Here is a 13832-nt window from a genome sequence, read left to right as displayed (position 1 = left end):
ATTCCTGAAAATTGCTGAGTAAATTATAGAAAATAACTGAGTATTACGGAAAGTTACAATTAATTACAAAAATCTACAGGAGATAATAGAAAATTTCAGACACTCACAGAAAATTACAGAAAATTGCAGAAATTACATAAAATAATAAAAAGTTACAGAAAATTTAAGAAGATAACAGAAAATTTCAAAAAATTACAAACCATTACAGAAAATTATGAAAAATGCTTAAAAAATTTAGGAAATTTCAGAAAATTACAGAAAATTGAAAGAAATAGAGAAAATGCAAAAATTACAAAAAATTATGAAAAATAACAGAAAATTATAAAAATTAACTGAATACTACAGAAATTAAAAAAAATTCTTAAATATAGATAATTACAACAGATTACTGAATATTATAAAAATTATAGAAAATTACATAAAATAACAGAAAATTTCACTAAATTATAGTAAGTTTCAGAAAATTACAGAATACTACAGAAACTTACAGTGAATCAAAGAAAACTACAGAAAATCACAGAAAATTACAGAAAATCACAGAAAATTACAGAAAATTACAGAAAATTACAGAAAATTACAGAAAATTACAGAAAATTACAGAAAATTACAGAAAATTACAGAAAATTACAGAAAATAATAAAAAAAAATCAGAAAAATTACAGAAAATTTCAGTAAATGACAAAAAGATACCGAAAACTACAGAAAATTACAGAAAATCACAAAAAATTACAGGATATTACAGAAAATTACAGAAAATTACAGAAAAATACAGAAAAATACAGAAAAATACAGAAAATTACAGAAAATAATAGAAAATTACAGAAATTTTCAAAAAATTACAGAAAATCACAGAAAATTACAGAAAATATTAGAATATTACAGAAAATTACAGAAACTTACAGAAAATTACTGAAAATCACAGAAAATTACTGAAAATTACTGAAAATTACCGAAAGTTACAGAAAATTACAGAAAATTTCAGAAAATTACAGAAAATTACCTTGAAAATTTCAGAAAATATTAGAAAATTACAGAAAATTAGAGAAAACTATGAAAAATTACAGAATAATACAGAAAATTACTTTAAATTACAGAAATTTACAGAAAATTACAGAAAATTACAGAAAATTATAGAAAATTACAGAAAATTACAGAAAATTACAGAAACTTACAGAAAATTACAGAAAATAACAGAAAATCAGAGAAAATTACAGAAAATTACATAAAAATACTGAAAATTATTGAAAAATTTCAAAAAAGGTTCTTAGCTTTGCTGAATTAACTTCTCACATCCACGTATATGCAGAAAATTTCAGAGAAATAAGAAAAATTTAAAGAAAACTAGAGAGAATTAACGGAAATTAAAAAAAAATACAGAAAATTAATTAAAATTGCAGAAAATAAAAGAAAATACTAGAAAATCACAGATTTTCCGGAAAATTACAGTTAATTACAGAAAAAGTGCAGGAAATTACAACAAATGACAGGATATTACATCCAAAGAAGATTAATTACATTACATTAGGTAATTTGTTAATTAATCAACTCATGCATTTGTGTTAATTATAAGTAATTTTTTTTCGCAATGGTAATGTTATTTCAATGGTTTTTTTCATTTCTGCATCCGTTTTGAGTTATCATCCAGGTATATTTCGTATAAAAATTGTGCCATCGTTTTTTTTGTAACTTTTGTGTTATTATCATATCATTATTGAAAAAAACCTAAGTATTTAATGTGTATTTATCTACATATATGTTCAATTCAGCAACACTTCCATCGTCGACCGTCCGGAAGGGTAACTTCACACCTGCATTGGGGCTACCCAAACGTTAAACAAACATCTCGTCTGTCGTGGTGACTCACCTGTGCAACAACAAACAAAACAACCACGGCACAGCCTTTACTTCAACTATCCGAAGATAGCCGAATGGCAGAAACGGCACGAAGAATTGTTTTGGTACCACCGTTCGGCGCGCCTCGGTGGCTAGACAACAAAAACCACAACAACAAAACAACAAACGAACTTGCTCCGAAAGCCACGCGAATTTCACCCGACTAAACCCAACCAGGTGAGCTGTTCGGTTGAATTAATTTTGCACCTTTGCTTGCTTACTTGTTTTGCTGGGCTGGTTCGGATGCTTGGCCGAGGTGGCTTCGGCTTTAGTTTAGTTTTGGTTCCAGCTTTGGTCGGTCGTTGTTTTTAGCCCGGTGAAGACTAGTGGTGCGGTTGTGTCGCGGTCGCGATTGTTGTTGTTATTGGCGATTTGTACGGGACTTTTCCGTTCTCTGAAGCCGTTCTTTGTATTGGGAGTGTGGTTATTTCGTTTCTTTTTTTTTGTTATTGCGGTTCGAGCGAGGATTTGAACGCGAGTGTGTCACGTCTGCTGCTGGAAGGAGTGCGGGTGGTTAGTGTCGATTATATTATATGTAGTTTAATTGTCTATGTAGTGCTACACTAAGGCTAGAGTAATAGAGAGCGTGTCCGCGCGTGAGGAAAACTCTGCGGCGGACCTTAGGGCTCTGTGTTTGTCCCGCTGACGTTTACCTTGGTTGCTAGGGCAGTTGACGACGGGCTACTTTGCTTGGGCAATCTAGGATCTAAAAGGGGGGTGATTTAGTGTTTTCTCGATTTGAATTCGCGCTCGTTGACCTCCTCAGCAGCCAAGGTGTAACCCCCAAAAAAAGCTTCATCATGAATCATGTTGTGTGTCGGTAGACTAGCCGCTACGTCCTTCCCATTATGGATTAACACCCGAAACTTCTAACGTCCAACTAAATCACAAGGAATAACTTGATAGCAGTAGCTACCTTCAACGGAATAATACTGCATGGCATCGATCCGGTGCCGAAAGCTCTCATTTTTCGTTGCCGTGCGTGATCGATTTCACCTAGTTTCTCGAGTCGAAGCCCCCCGAAAAAACGTCTTTGACCGCTTGGCTGGCTGGCTGGGCGTCTCTCGGTCGATGCCGCCGATGCCTCGTGGGACTGCAAGACGGGTTAGGTCATTGTGAAAACTACATACACGTGAAAACCGAATGCCCATGATGTAGGCTTTCGTGCGAGGTGATTGTGTTGTAGTGTTTTCTTCTGGCACTTTTCTGTACCCAGTGCAATGGAAAAACCAAAATAAATCGAAAAAAAATATGGTATTGACGTAACTCCGTCAGCCGTTTCTGATTACGGCGGAGCTGCGGCAGCGGCAAAGTGCTTTAAGTGTCGAAGCGGTCAGTCAAATTAATCAATTTATTCCAAACTGGGGGGAAATGCACATTCCACAAGGATTACGACCGGAGTGAAAAATCGACATTGGAAGAAAAACAAACCATCAGTTCTAGCAATGTAAAAATGGAAAAAAAAATTGTGAAAAACAGTAGGCCGTGTGGCTCGCAAGCTACTGACTACTGACTGCTGTGCTGTTTGCGTTCGTTCTGTAACTATGACTATTTAGTGTGGGGGTTGGGGTGGAAAATTTGATCAATAATCTAGTGTACTGTGACTGGTGTTTTCCTATGTAGTAGTAGTAGTATGCTGGACGAAAGCGAATTCCCATGCTGCAACAGTGAAACATTGATGGATTACTAATGGAGGATTTTCTACGCGTAACGGAAACTCAAAAGAATCGTGGAAGTTGTAATTATTGATTGGCTAAACTACTCGAAAAGATACTTAAAAAAAACTCATGTACTAGCTGTGGGATTATGTTTCAAATATACAAGACAGATTCGAAGGTATTTGATAACTTTTTTCCAACAGGATAAAATAAAAAGTTCGTATTTGATTAAGCTTGGGGTGAACTCACCGTTTTGCAATTTGTTATGTATAGTTTAACTCAAAATTGAAAGCAAAATATTCCATCCGTTTTTGTACAGCAGGATAATACTTGGCACTTGTTGAAACCAGAACATTTTGTATGCTTATTACCAGAAACTAAATATTCGAAGCTTCATATGACCTTAAAAAGGCATGCTTTCGAATCATTAAAGATCCTTCTGAAGGAAATTCTGATAAAAAATGTAATATGAATTTTATGAAGCTATGTTTATTGATCAAACATAATAAGTCACACAATTCTCATTAGAGACAAAAATGGGTATCCATAATTTTCAGAAAGTTTCAGCTTACTCGCAAAAAAATTAAAGATGGTTAAAATGAGAATTTTTGTCGCTATCGTTTAAATGTTTATTCTAAGTCATTTTTCATGATTCATTTACGACATTCGTTGCGTAAAACCTTTAGAATGATAACTTTATTCGAAAATATGGAAGCACAAAGTTGCATATATGTTGATACGTTTCAGGCGATTTAAGTTATCATTAATTTGTACAGATTAACGATGATCGGGAATTTATACATTGGTTTAAATCAAATAGTATTTGGATTAGATTTTCACAAATTTTACACACTTCACAATACATGCGTACATTTTTCAACAAAAGTTACTCGCCATAAAGTGCGTACAATAGGGTGGCCCAAAATAGCACTATGTCTAGGATTCAGGGGGCTCAACCTTCAAATGATTGCTTAGGGTGTAAAAAACAAACTTTTGTAAGGCAGCAACTCAAAAAAATGATGTTTAGAGGTCGCACTGGTTCGATTTTTGGAAAAAGGCCATTTTTTCGACATTTTGTCCTAAAAACCTTTTTGTTATGATGTGCAACTTTGCAGAAGAAAGTGTATATGTAGCTATTACTTGTCGTTAAAAAGTTATTCAAGTTTTTCTGAGTGAAAAAGTCACACATTGCAAGGTTTTGCTAAGAATTGCTTTATATTATGATGTCTAAACTTCTGATATCAAACTTTTCCATCCTTTTATCATCAGAAAGAATCATGACTAATTTCTAGATTTTTATTTTAAATTTATTTAGTGGTTGTAGTCATAAAACGTTCATCAATCCTTTACCCAAGTATGGGTAACACAACCTTTAATCGATAAAAAAAAACCTATAAACTTGGAATGGTTCTTTCTGGTGATTTAAGGATGAAAAAAATGATATCTGGAGTTTATTTGGTTCTTAGATTGCTCGAAACTCATCCACATCATAATTCGAATCAATTCTTAGCAACTTTTGAGAATTGTGACTTTTTCCCACAGTGAAACTTTAATAACTTTGAAACGACAGATCATAGCTATACCTTTCTTCTGCAAAGTTGCACATCATAACGTTGCGCATCTTTTGAATTCAATGAGTATTGAAAATCTTAATCCAAAGTACATTTTTTTGTGAAATGTAATATTTTTACAAAAATTCATAGTATTTAGTAATTTAAAAAATCATACATTCAAATTGAGAGCCCAAAACAGTCTCAATTAATTTTTATTTTAAAATGAACATTATAAAGAAAATTTTAAAATATAATATAATATTAATTTTCTGAATCGCCTCCTTACAAAATATTGTTTCTTACACCCTAAGCTATCATTTGAAGCTTGAGCCCCCAAAATCCCAGACATAGTGCAATTTTGGGCCACCCTAGTGTACAAGCTAGCTTCTTAGGCATTTCTGTTCAATTTCACCTACCGGATTTCTTCATGTATGTTGGCAACATCACGGAAAACCAAGCACTGCCGAGCTGAGTGATGTCAACCTTCCAAAGTTTTGTCTGGATCTTCCAGACTTTTTGGACTATCGCCAGACATTTTTTCAGGTTTCTAGACTTCCAGATTTTTGACATTTCTTCCAGACAATTCCAGACTTTTAGTTTAGGATATAAATTGTTCTAAGAAACTATGGAAATTGAAATTGATCATGGTGTAATATGGCAGGAAATGATTAAAATTCATGAATTATGATTTCAGAAGTGTTTGAAACCTAATAATGTCAAATGCTTCGAAGATGTCTGTTCAATTGAGAATCAGAACAGATTACGTGACACTAATAGTGACAGAAATATACGATTAGTGGTTATCAACAATATTGAGATCTGGCGACCCCAAAAAAAAAGGTCAACACCTTTCCAACTTAGCTATCCAGACATTTTCAGACATTTCCAGACATTTTTTCAAATTTTCCAGAAGGTGCTCTGTTTACCCCACCTAGAAGTACATATTTCGCCTGTAGTCAGTAATTAAAAGTCAAAATGATATTTTTACATTGATTGAAGTGAAAAATTGAACTTAAATGAAGGTGAAATTTGGGGATTCAATTAATGTGTGGATGATGTTGATGTTGTGTAGCTACGGAAATGATACGCTTGAAAGTTTATTAAAAAATAACAGTTCTTTTTTAACATATATTGTTACACTTTTCCGAAATACTATTCGGTTCAAAGAAAACGAAATGCTTGAGATCGACTACTTCAGAATTGACTACAGCAATAAATAAAACACTGTGAAATATAATTCACTCCCAACTTTTAACTTACTCCCAACTTCCTCCCGTTTACTATTGATTTCACATTCGCTTCGATCGAATGGCATGGCATTGAAAGTAAACTTGTCCTCGAAATGAGTGCCAATCAATTTTTCTCCCCGCCTCAGGAGATAACAGTGAATTCCGCCTGATTATGAATCACACTTTCAGCAGTGTGCATTAGAAGCACATTGGGGCCACCATACTTTGTGTATTTAAAGGTATGCCACCTCACTTTTCAGTTCGATTTCATTATCATAAAATGCACATCGCAGCAACCATAACACAGCAAATCGGCCAATCGGTGTCATTCAAAACAAACTCATCATAGCTACCTATCACGTTCATCGCACACTTTGGTTATCTGCGATGAATTCCATTATTGATAGTGAGAATCGTACTCTGCGTTGTGCCAATCCTACATACATCGTTTGTCCATCATCGGCCTACTGTGTGCCGTGCTGGCTTTATTGAGCATCGCCGTCATATTTTGAAACGCCAAAAACAACATTAGCACTTAGTAGGATTATTGCAGACGCATAGAAAACAAAAGTAAGTAATGAACTGAAAACAAAATACAAATGTGCCCCATCAGGCGCAAATGACTGCGGCATATTGGTCGATTTAAATAGTGCTGTATGGTACAAGTTCATTAGCATCAGTAGAAGTGTGTTGCGAGATTTCGGTTGCTGCAAGAGCAAATTTATTGACTGAAAATGTCACAACTTTCAATTTCTGTTTGACATATTTGATCATAATAGTAGGCCTCAATTCTTTAATACAGTAAGTTCAACTGTAAAACAATCATAGCTTCTGTTAATTCAGGAGTAAATATTGTTCAATATTCTGTCAGGCCAGTAAACCAATCACTTTGCCAACAACTCCCCCACATAGGATGTCGATAGTTGAAACCGAATTAGGAAACAGGAAAACCACACAGCTCATTGGATTCAATGTCGGAGGTCCTCTTACAAATTGGCAAACGAACGCGATGCGGAGAGTTCGGTTTCAGTTCAAATCGTTCCACTTGGTCGATCCGTGGCCGTTCAAATCGTAAAAGCTGCTTGCTGGCTTGCTTGTAGGACACTCCGCAAACCAAACGGATCGGATTCAATTGGATCCAGGCAACATGAAGAATCCAAACAAACAACAGCAACAACAACCGAAAAAATACAAATCGAAAAACAGCCATCAAAACACGAACATCGAAAATAATAAACCTTGGCAAAGCGATTGCTTTTCGGTTTGTTTGGATGGAATTTTTTTACACGAATGAAAAAAAAATCAAAAACTTAAACTTAATTCTGTTTATTGTAGATTAACTACTTTCAACTGATTTCATTCAACGACGTTTCGAATGGGGAAAAACTTTTTCGAGGTATAATTTTTATTAAAGTATTTTCGTAGTACCACCCTACGGTTAAAGGTTTCCTTTTTCGGAATCAAACCGGCCAATAGCAGTCGTAAAATAACCTCCAATTTCTCTGCTCCACCAGTCGATTTGATGGCGGGCTCATTGTGGATCTTTTTTTTTTGTTTTCGGTGTGATTCAATAACACCAATAATAATAGCGAATTGGTTTGTTTACTGCTTGCTATTCGTCAACAAATGGCATCTAAGAAAAGGAAGATATCAGAAAAAAAAGGTACAACAACAACGATCAGCTGCTCGGCTCGGTCTGTTACGCGACCACAAAAGAGCTCCGCGTGCGTGAGTGAGTCATGTGGTAGCAACGCTTCTACCCGGGCCGGGAGCCTTGACAGTATATTTGAGTCGGTTTTGGGCAAATCAAATTTACCAATTTCTCGGATGATGGAAGCGCGAGTCCGATTGGATTTCACCCAGTCAAGGTCCTCCCTCCTTCGTGCGTTGTCTTGAATTGATGTAGTTTTTGATTCATCGTTAGGCGTCGAGGATTGGTTTTGGATTCCAAACTGACAATACCTACCCCGTACCGGTGACCATGAATTAGTTGTTACAAAGCTAAATTAGATCATAACAGAAGATTTGGCTTTATGAAGTATCTCATAAAAACTTGTTGTCGATCAACAAAAGAGGAAGAAGTATAATAACAATAACAATGTTTATTTTTGTTGTAAGATGTAATTGGAATATGGTTAAAAATCGCATTCTCTTAATCACGTCAATAAAAGCGAAGGCCAATGATTTTTTTTTAAATGTTTCATCCACGTGGTTATCGTCAAACATGAGAGTTCAGCGCCAGCTTTGATGCAATTTCGACAAGGGAATTTAGCTTGAATATACTATTTAAAGATTTAAAGATTATCAAATTTATTTTAAGAATCTTGAAATGTGAAATGTTTTAAATATTGGCAAAATTTTGAATTCTTTAAGGGTCCAGAAGAAAAAAAAAAATTTAGTTCCTTGAAAAATAGTGTAAAATTGACATGTTTGTACTAGGTTAACTGACATATAATTACTCGCATTGGTCCGGCCCGGATACGTATGAAAATACTGTAATGCTTACCTATACTAGATGACATAAAAAGTTACTTGATGATGAGATGACATTTACAATTTTTTTTCAAGCGATTTTGATCAAAACTGGTATATGAATCACTTTTGACATAACAGAAGCATTTAAGCTTGTATCACTAAGTATCGGGTCGCATACAATTTCCAATTTTTCCATGAGGAACTACCGTACAAAATTGGTAATATTATGTATTTGTTGGGTTTTTATTAAATTTTTAGGGAAAAATACAAAAAAATTTGTTTGTTCCCGATCAGAAGAGAAAAACCAAATTATATCAAGATGAGATGTTTTGATATTCAATTTTTCCTATCAAAATGAGATATAATTTAGTACTCGTAGGATGGTTAAATATCTCAAATTATAACTAAAAGTCCATGCAAGCATAACTAAATTATATCACCCCTTGATTTAGCATTATATCAACAGCCAAATTTACTTTAGTCAAATAAACAATTTGGCTCGCCCAATCATCAACTTGCAGGCAAATTTATCCACTAAATTGAACCTATATGGAGCATTCCCTTTAAGATTAGCAAGGTAAGATTTCTGAACCGGGATTTTTCAATCTCGCGAGTTTGAAAGCCTTGGCGATCATTCCTCCTGACAATTTAGGGTTTTGCAGCGTGGTTGTGCAGAATTATTTTTTCTCTCTCGCATTGTGAATTAGGGTAATAGACTTATTTTAGATCAGGGGACTTATTTTGGATCACCTTGTCCTCTCTTCTAAAGCAACTAATCATGAAAAATTAGAGCAATATATTAAATGCCCGAGCTTCAAGTTTGTCGGAAGTCGATTTGGAGAAAATCTCGTTGCCTTAATGTTCTAGCCGGAATGATGATATTAAAGGGCTGAGATAGTAATTCCGGGCTGTCGATAGGGCCTGTGAAGATCTTGTTTATAAGTAAAACTCGTGCTGTGACCAGAGATGCCAAGTGTTTTCCAGAAAAGTCTGGAAATTTTTGAAAAAATGTCTGAAAATGTCTGGAAGACGAACTTAATAGGTGATAAAAAGTTATCAGTTCATAAAATGGCCAGACCGCTATAGTGCAGCTGATGATGCATTACATTTTGTAAATCACAAGATATACCTCTTGTTATAGGCGATGATGCCGTATAGACATACATTCTATACATTATCTATGCCAATCAGACCATTGTGGTAGTATCGGCAGTACTAAGTACTGCCCTTTTACCACGAAAAATTATTTTATTTTTATTTACATAGTATTCCGTCTCACGACATAACTTGACGAACATAATTCCTAAAATTCCTTCTCGGTCCATGGCAACCGTTCTCCAATTTCTCGGGCATCTCGGCCTTCGCCAGATCACGCTCCACTTGGTCTAACCATCTCGCTCGTTGCGCCCCGCTCGTCTTGTTCCTACCGGATTCGTAGCGAACACCTGTTTTGCAGGACAGTCGTCCGGCATTCTCGCAACATGTCCCGCCCAGCGTATCCGGCCAGCTTTCACCACCTTCAGGATACTGGGTTCGCCGTAGAGTCGCGCGAGCTCGTGGTTCATCCTTCGCCCTCACACTCCGTTCTCCTGTACGCCGCCAAAGATGGTTCTTAACACTCGTCGCTCAAATACTCCGAGTGTACGCAGGTCCTCCTCGAGCAATATCCATGTCTCACCACGAAAAATTAAAATTTTCACTATTTTGTTAAAAATTTCTTGTTCAAACTCTAAAGTCTGGAAATCTCTGGAGGAAAAACCAAAAGTCTGGAGATCTGGAAACCTAAAAAAATGTCTGACAAAAGTCGTGACGTACAGGCGTATTTCGCCGCGCTCGCAGATTGCCTGCCACACCATCACCTTCTTGCCAAAATTTTCGGTCTTCTACGTTTCGGGGATATCCTTGTCCTTGCGTTCAGTGTGAGTGAAGTATTGTGGCCCAGGAAGGGTTTTAGTCTTATTTCACATACGTTTCATCGTCCAAGATAATTCACCCAGATCTTTTTGCAAAATAGTGTATCATACAGTTTCCGGTCTCTTGGTTTGACAGTCACATCCCGAACGGAAGCCGATGTCTTCTGTTTGTAGGCATCCCTGACCTTTTTGTCGACAGGACTTACAGGACCAGATTTTCGACTATTCCTCAATTCATCTTCAAATGTACAATGTTCACCATGTTTTTAAATAGCTGTCGGTACCGCTCCAACGCTCACATCCTCCTCTTTGGCCAATTTTCTCAATGAGATTCCACTCAGAGTACACCGCTAGTGCACGATACGTTTTCTCTTCTCCGGAGTAAGACCACGCATTTTGAAATGTAATCACAAACTACATGATTTTTTGATGTTATTACGTACAGAAATGTGTAAACAAAAGGACGCAGCCAGTAGAATTCGAAAAAATATATTAGATTCAAAATGACCGTTAACATTAGGTGTGCTTATAATTTCTGGAACAGTCTATATTGTCGATGCAGTTGAAATCCGAGTCCTATTTTTAACTATTTGTACATATTTTTGCTTATAGGGTTATTCAAAATTTTGCTTATAATGAAATTTTCAGCTTGAAAAGTCATCTGCTCGAAAAATTCCAATCGAAATTGAGAACTTATTAAAACCCCATAAGACAACGATTGACTGAAGTGCATAACTAATTCATGAAGCTGAGCAAATCTGGAGTCTGTTTCTGTTCTCTTTTTTCCAGTATATGAATGAAAATTGAGGACACTTAATCGAGATGATACAACTTATCTATTTTTATCTCTATCAAATTCACATACTTATCTATGATCGTGTGAAAATGCACCCAACTTTCCCAGACCCCAAATATCATTTCCGACGCACACACACACTTTTGCATTACATAATCGTACACATAAATTGGATATCCATTATCAGCGCCTACTTGCGATTGTGATTGCGGCGAACGAATAACGAACGTCATCACCGCGATCGGCTCCTCTCTAATTGGACACCAATAGATCTCCAATTTAATTATAATCATTCAAGCCGATCGTCGTATTGCATTTCTGCTGACTGATCGCCGTCACTGGCCGTCATCTTCTCACGTAACCATGTCGTGTCGTGTGGTGTCGTCACATTTCCGAATCTTTTAAATTGTGCCGATTGTGGGTAAGCTCATCAGCAGATCGGAAGTAGGCCTACACACGTATTCGTCACCCCTTGTGAAAATGAGGGAGCAAAACTCTCACATAACAAAGGTTTCATCAACAGTGCGTGGCAGGTGTTGAACTTATCAAATAGAAAGGGGAGGTTATCATCACTTTTTTCGCGCCGGTGCGATAAGATAAGCGTTGAAAAGTGTTGGTGGGGGGAAACCTTTACTTTTATCTGTCGCGTTATCTTGCAGTACGACAAGTGGGAAGTTATCAGTTTTGAGTTGTGGTGAGTCATATTTGTTTCGGATGCAGGAAAACTTAAACGAAACTGGTACCTATCAAAAGTATCACTGACATTTTATTACCTAAAATAGCTCAATTACGACAAAGGACATCAGCCAACCATGCATGCAGGCACACGAGACTCGTTTATACATAAATAGTTGAAAAAAAAAGCCTTAGCGCCAAAGTTGAGCGCGAAAAAAGTCACGCCTCGTCTAGCGTGAGATCATCTTCGCAGATCCGTTTCTCGGCTGCATAAAATTGGACTTTAGGTGCAAACTTTTTCCCCGCACACATTTCCTTGAGTTTTCAGGTGTTATTTTTTCGCTGTTTCGAATGGTTGTTTTAATTTTGGAGTTGGCGAAAGTTTTTGGCGCAATTATTTGGGGCGTTGAATGATTACGTTGTTGCGTATATTTTTAAGGATGGCTTGTAGTCTGTAGCTACTCCCAAGATGAGTCATCTTTTGGCAACAACAATTGGCATCCAGAGTGAGCATTTAAAATGCGAATAATTATAGCAACAAAAGTTACAGCGCGTTCGGCGGTTCCGGTAGGGCGATTTGCCTCCGCTGTTGCTGGAAATGGTTAAAAATCACACAGCTGAAGAAGCTCTTTCACGCGATCTTTGACCGGAAACACACGCCGCGCCGTGTCGTTGTCTTAGGTTAAGACTGTTATACCCTAGGGTTCGTTTTCGTTTCTCTTGGAGTAGACAATCAAAATTTCAGGTATTTATTGATGTTTAATTTTATCGACGTTTTTCGGCGAGTTTTACAAATTAATTAATTAATTATTATTATTAATTATTAATTATTTTGTGCTTCCCTTCCAACCAAATATCATCAATGTTTTCAAAAGCCTTTTTGTTGTATGAGTGAAGCCCGGTGTTCCATAGAACTTTACGTTCAGCTGACGTAATTCTGTCAGCGGGCCTTATATGCAAAATAGCCAACGTTTCTGTTAACTGTCAATTGAGCATTGTTGGTAAAGATCTATTGCACATTGCTGGTGGCCAAGAATCGGATCATCGAAACGGCAAACAATTGGTACGGCGGCCAAGTAATTGGAGTACCGCAGTGAGTACTTTGCATGCATTTTGCTCACATTAAAGAAAGTTTCATAGAGAAAACTTATTTTTGTTTAACTCTAAGCAAGTTAGCAAGTAAATTCTTCAAAGGATGTTCTATCGTGCACTCAACAGGAAGGTTTGAATGTTGAAAAAAAAGGGTAAACCATGCCTTAGGTGCCAAGGTCGGGTACATTTACCCTAATTAAAAAGGGTTTTTTCAAGCAAACAATGCCCAAAGCTGCAAACAATCAATAGTATCCATAACAAAAAGAGACAACACTGATCATGACACTGACACTGATCATACTGACAAGACACTTAGAACAAAAATTCGATCATTTTCTAGCTAATTTTTTTTTGTCAAATTTTGCAGGCAGTATTTTAAAACATGAGAAGAAGGGGGGGGGGTTATATCAGCGTTACGTAATTTTCAAAGGGGGGTTACGTTACGCTAAGCGTACTATTTTTTTTTGTCAAATTTAGCAGGATCGCAATACCGACGGTAGGTGGCGAACCTACAATTTTTCCGATAGAAATGCCCTGTATGAAAAATG

The 13832-nt window shown here is 36.3% G+C and overlaps 1 protein-coding gene across 2 annotated transcripts in view; it reads left to right on the top strand.

The window, feature by feature from the left end:
• Window positions 1-2169: 2169 nt before the first annotated feature.
• LOC129756128 (bicaudal D-related protein homolog) overlaps window positions 2170-13832 on the top strand; it is a 143530-nt gene continuing 131867 nt past the window's right edge. For both annotated transcript variants that reach the window (XM_055752900.1, XM_055752899.1), the window contains exon 1: window positions 2170-2406. The gene's annotated coding sequence lies outside the window, so the exon portion shown is untranslated. The remainder of the gene's footprint in view (window positions 2407-13832) is intronic.

This window comes from Uranotaenia lowii, chromosome 3 (assembly GCF_029784155.1).
Source record: "Uranotaenia lowii strain MFRU-FL chromosome 3, ASM2978415v1, whole genome shotgun sequence".
NCBI classification, from domain to species: domain Eukaryota; kingdom Metazoa; phylum Arthropoda; class Insecta; order Diptera; family Culicidae; genus Uranotaenia; species Uranotaenia lowii.
Note: the sequence above shows the minus strand (reverse complement) of the source record. Positions and strands in the feature narration are given on the sequence as shown.